Raw genomic sequence first — 5,605 nt, forward strand, 5'->3', positions numbered from 1 at the left:
AAAAATATAGATTTGTTCAAGAATAATTATGAAAAATTATGGACTCAGATAGAGAGAGACTTGATCAAATGGAATAGACTGAATTTGTCATGGTTGGGCAGGATTGCAGCAGTTAAGATGAATGTGTTACCAAGAGTAATGTTTTTGTTACAGACAATACCAATCATCAGAGACTCTAAACAATTTGAAAAATGGCAGAGGAAAATATCAGATTTTGTTTGGGCAGGCAAGAAGCCTCGAGTGAAAGTAAAAGTTCTACAAGATGCAAAGGAGAGAGGCGGAATGCAACTGCCCAATCTGAGACTTTACCATGATGCAATCTGCCTAGTTTGGCTAAAAGAGTGGATGACATTAAAGAATAAGAAACTATTAGCCCTAGAGGGATATAAAAAAATTTTTGGATGGCACGCATACCTATGGCATGACAAAGTAAAGGTCAACTCGATGTTCCTGCATCATTTTGTAAGGAGAAGTCTATATACAATCTGGAAGAAGTACAGAACTTACCTACAAGAAGGAACCCCTTTGTGGGTGGTTCCATATGAGGTGATAGATCCGAGAGCTGTGGATAATGAACAACAATGTTTAACGTACAAAGAAATAACTAAGATTGAAGTATCTAAACTTAGAATAAAGACGCAAGAGGAACTATCACCTAACTATGATTGGTTCCAGTATAGACAGATTAGAGACTTATACAACTCGGACTTTGCAAAAGGGGGCATACGAACAGAGAACTCGGAACTAGAGCAGACCCTTCTTAAAGAAGACAAGAAAAGAATATCCAAGGTATACCAAGTACTGTTGAAATGGTATACTGAGGATGAGATAGTTAAAACACAGATGGTGAAATGGGCTATAAATTTCAATAAAGAAATAACAATGGAGGCATGGGAATACTTGTGGAAAACTACAATGAAGACAACGACATGCATTAATATTAAAGAGAACATTTTCAAAATGATCTATCGTTGGTACATGACACCAAAGAAGATTGCGCTAGGGAACTTGAATACTTCTAATAAATGCTGGAAATGTAAGAAACATGAGGGCTCCCTCTATCATATGTGGTGGTCGTGTGAGGTAGCTAGGCAGTTCTGGGGGGAAATAATAAGAGAAATGAGTGAAATTTTACAGTTTCAAATAAATAAGAACCCAGAACTCCTGCTGCTAAACTTGGGAATGGAGGGAATTCCAGCCCATCATAGGACGTTGATTTTTTATATGACTGCAGCAGCTAGACTTTTGTATGCGCAGAAATGGAAAGTACAAGAAGTGCCAACTATTGAAGATTGGATCTACAAATTGCTGTATATGGCTGAAATGGACAAGATGACAAGAAAACTGAGAGATCTGGACTCAGGGCAGTTTAACACAGACTGGGAGAAGCTGAAACAATATCTGGAGAAGAAATGGGAGGTGGGAGGAAAACTGTGGCAGTTTGAGAACTACTGAAGTATAATAAAAGTATAAAAGAGAGGGGTGACTTTACCGGGGGAGGAAGAGAAATGTGAATTTATAAGCAGTTAGATTAATTGATTGAGATATATATAGATATGTATAGGTTAACTGATAGAACATTGATAGAGAATAATTAATGATAAGGTTTAAACATGAGGATTGAGTAAATAACAATATTTTCTTTCTTTGATAAGATTTATATGCACCAAACTGAATGTACAGAAGAGTTAAATTGATTGATTATGCGAGGAGTTATATAGAATTACCATAAAAAGATGAAATGAGTAATATATAGAGAACAAATCAAATTGTTTGATTTAAATGTGGGAAATTTTTATGGTTTATGATATATAGGTTTATATAGAAATATTCAAAACTGGAAAATGGGATAAATTGTTTATCTAAAGACGTATAGTTTGGGTGTATAATAAGTAAAGGAGTTAAAGATGTACTGCTTAATATAATGGAGAATGTATATCTGTTTTAGACAGAGGAATTTAATAGAAGTAAGGGAAAAGGGACAGAGGGTGGGAAAGCTGTTGGAAGTCAACAAAAGGGGGGGAAAGGGAGGGGGTTAGAAACGAAAAATTAGGGGAAAATTGACTGTAATGTAAAAATAAAAATGTTCTAACCCAATAAAAAATTTTTCAAAAAAAAAAAATAAAAAAATCACGTCTCCCCATGGCTTCAGAATTTCCAGAAATTGTACATCTCTGCATGGGCCAGCCCTGAAAATTAGGCAGAACTTGTCTATGAAAGGTTCAAAGATATATTATTAGCCAGCTGCTGGGGACTTGCCATGATATAGATAGCAAAGCCTGCTCTAGGTTTTGCTGCATCCTGAGCGAGTTGCCCTCAGTAAGCACAGCCTCTCTGGCAGCATTTCATCCTCTTCCACACTGTCTTCCGCCTATGAACACATCACACACACACACCCTGCCAGTTAGTGCCAATAAAGCTAAAGGGAGCCAGAGAGAGTTGTTGCTCTACAGCAATGATTTATGGGCCCTTGGGACACTCCCATTTCCAATTATTTTAATTGAGAGCTTGATACTCGTTATTCACTAGTGAGCAAAAAGCAATTCTGAACATGCTCAGAGGCATGTATTCCTTTACACTTGCTAGTTGCAATAGGATTGTTTGCAATTAAGGATTAAAATAAGATACTGAAATGTGTGAAAATGGTCATTTATTCTTCAGCCCTGGACCCCTCCTGTGGCCCCACCCCCTCCTGATAGAAATTTCCCTCTGCAAACATTAAAAGGTATAAATCCAGCCAATTTGCAGGGTCCCCCCCCCTCTCCCTTCCAGGCAATCAGACAAAAACTGCAGGTAAATGTTCCCTTCTGACTCTGAAATGAAAAAAGCTAAATTAAAGTTGGGAGTTCAGAGATGGGGCATGACCAGGGCTTATTTCGAGGGGGAATGCGCAGGAACGAAGTTCCAGCAGTTCCCCAAAGAGGTCACATGTCAGGTGGCCCCACCTACCTGACGCTCGGCCATTTTGGGCCCGTTTCAGCCTGGATTGAGGCTGAAACAGCCCAGATTGGGCCTCTGACAGGTGGTGGGTCACTCCCACTCAGCAGCGGCCCAGTCGACCATTTTGGGCCCCTTTTCGGCCATTTTCAGCCCCTTTTTGCCATTTTGGGCCCAATTTCAGCCCTGAATGGCCAAGATTGGGTCCAAAACGGTCAGGCTAGGTGATGTCAAGGGGCGTGGTATATGCTAATGAGTTATGTGAATGAGTTCCTCCAGCTCTTTTTCTACGAAATGACCCCTGGGCATGACATATTTAGGGGTGTTGTTCCCAAATACGCTTCCCCTAAGTTGTGGGCCTAATTGAGCTAGATAATGATTTGTAGCACCTATTCATGTGTTGCTCTATTGTGGATAGTTCTTGGGTTTCTTGGTTCCAATCCATTTTATGAAGTAGTTAGGAGTCTAAGTACAGTCCTAAACAAACCTGATGCCAGTGGACACCCAAGGGTGTAACCCTCTATTCAGATTGGTAATGCCAATTTCCATTTCGTACAGTCAAGGGTAAAAAGTTTTAACACAACAGTAGAATGATTGGCCTTTTAACACCTGTGGTTATATTCACAAAAACATACATCATTTGATTTATTAATTCCACTAAAACCTCACCCTTCCGGTCCTTAGGCCAGGTTAAGCTGCCCCACCCTACTGAAGAATAAAACAAGAGTCAATATTATTACATTTTACAAATAGGTTTCGGGATCAAAGGCGCATGCATGCCAAAGCACAGAGGGTGGAGTTTTGCTTAGAAAGGAAGGCTGGAGCCAAGATGTCAACATCTGGGCTATTTGGAAGCTTCAGGCCAGGACTTCCTCCAGCCACACAGCTCCCACAGTCATTCTCCTAATTCTTTCTGGTCCAAGTAATCCAAGGAGCTGCAATTGTGGGTCAAACAGAGTGTCTACCAACACCTTCTCCCATCTATTACATTCCACCCCGCTTTTATTCGGGAGCTCAACTTGCCTATCTGGCTCCTCAGTTTTCCCCACACAGTAACCTGTGTGGTAGGGTTAGGCTGAGAGTGAATGACTGGCTCAAGGTCAGCCAAAGAGCTTCAGGGAAACGGAGCAGACCCAGGTTCAAATCTCAGGGCCTAACTGTACATGTCATTCCTGGGATTGATTTGTCAATTGATTGGTTTGCATCATGGCCTGCGGCTAGAACAGAGAAAGGGACAAGAGGGAAAGTCTCCATTGGCATCACAGCCATAGGATACTTTGCCCAGGAAATGGACCAGTAGAAGCTCAAGCAGCCAACACTCTAGACCTATGCAAACATAAAACTAACCACTGGTTAGTGCTAAACATAGCTTGTTGACCAACCCCTAGTTGCAATACCTGCAAAGAAACCAAGGTTTATTTTAAAAGGCCATCCCTTGATCCAGAAGGCCTTTATAGAGCCAACAGCCAGACTTGTTTGTTGTCTTGCCCTGATAGGGTTGCCAGTTCCCCGCTGGGGTGAGGGATCCCCCACTCCCACCCCCCGCCCCGCTTACCTGGGCTGAATCCACATTACCTCGGCGCATCCCAGTGTTGCACTAAATGTTCGCTAAACACCCGGAAGTATAGCGTCTTTCAAGCGCGATTTCTGAATCGCGCTAGAAAGATGCTATACTTCTGGGTGTTTAGCAAACATTTAGTGCAACATCGGGACGCGCTGAGGTAATGTGGATTCAGCCCTGGTTGGCGAGGGGGAACATGTCTCCTGGTGTGCGCGTGCGCGCACTGCCAGGCTGCACGGTGTACTCCTGCATGCTGCAGTGGCCCAATTAGGGCCAGATTCAGGCCAAATCGAGGCGCCGATTTGGCCGGATTCCAGACAGATTCGAGCCGAATCAGGCTGCTGCAGAGAACAGGAATGCTCCCATGCTCTGCAGCGGCCGAATTCAGGCTGATTCGGGGCCAAATTGGGCCCAATACAACCCTCTGCAGAGCACAGGAGAGCTCCCAGGGCAGCACGTGATGTCATCACACAGGTTGCGTGCATGTGTGCTCTGAGTGAGAGAGAGGCACATCAAAAGGTAGGTGCCAAGCCTCCAACCTCCTGCCCGGGGGGTAGGGGGACCTGGCGACCCTGTGCCATGATGATGTTTTTCAATCCAATGCAATCCATAACTAAGCTTGAAGCCAGTCTAGGGTTGTCAGCTCCTGCCTGACAAATTCCTGGAGATTTGGGGATGGAGCCTGGGGAGAGACCTCAACGGGGTATAATGCCAGAGAGCTCACCCTCCAAAGCAACCATTTTCTCCAGGGGAACTGATCTCTGTAATCTGAAGATCGTCTGTAATTCTGGGAGATCTCTAGGCTCCACATGGAGGCTGGCAAATCTAAGCCAATCTTTAGCTATGGTTTAAGTATTCAGTAGGGTCATGGAGTTTTGTTTATATGGGTACATGATTTGCCGATACCGTATGTTCAAAGTACTATTTTAGTACTGCTGTTCAAGGTTACATCACCAAGCCTTACTCCATGAATTGCAGAGTTTGGGGCACTGGGGAACTGCCAACTGCGGTCTGAAGTGGACTTTAACAGTTTTAAGTTTCATTTTACAAGCTTTGCCGCAGTGCACAGTACAGTTTGCATATGCCCAGGGAGAATGGTGGCCATGG

This window comes from Eublepharis macularius, chromosome 4, assembly GCF_028583425.1.
Source record: "Eublepharis macularius isolate TG4126 chromosome 4, MPM_Emac_v1.0, whole genome shotgun sequence".
NCBI lineage: Eukaryota > Metazoa > Chordata > Lepidosauria > Squamata > Eublepharidae > Eublepharis > Eublepharis macularius.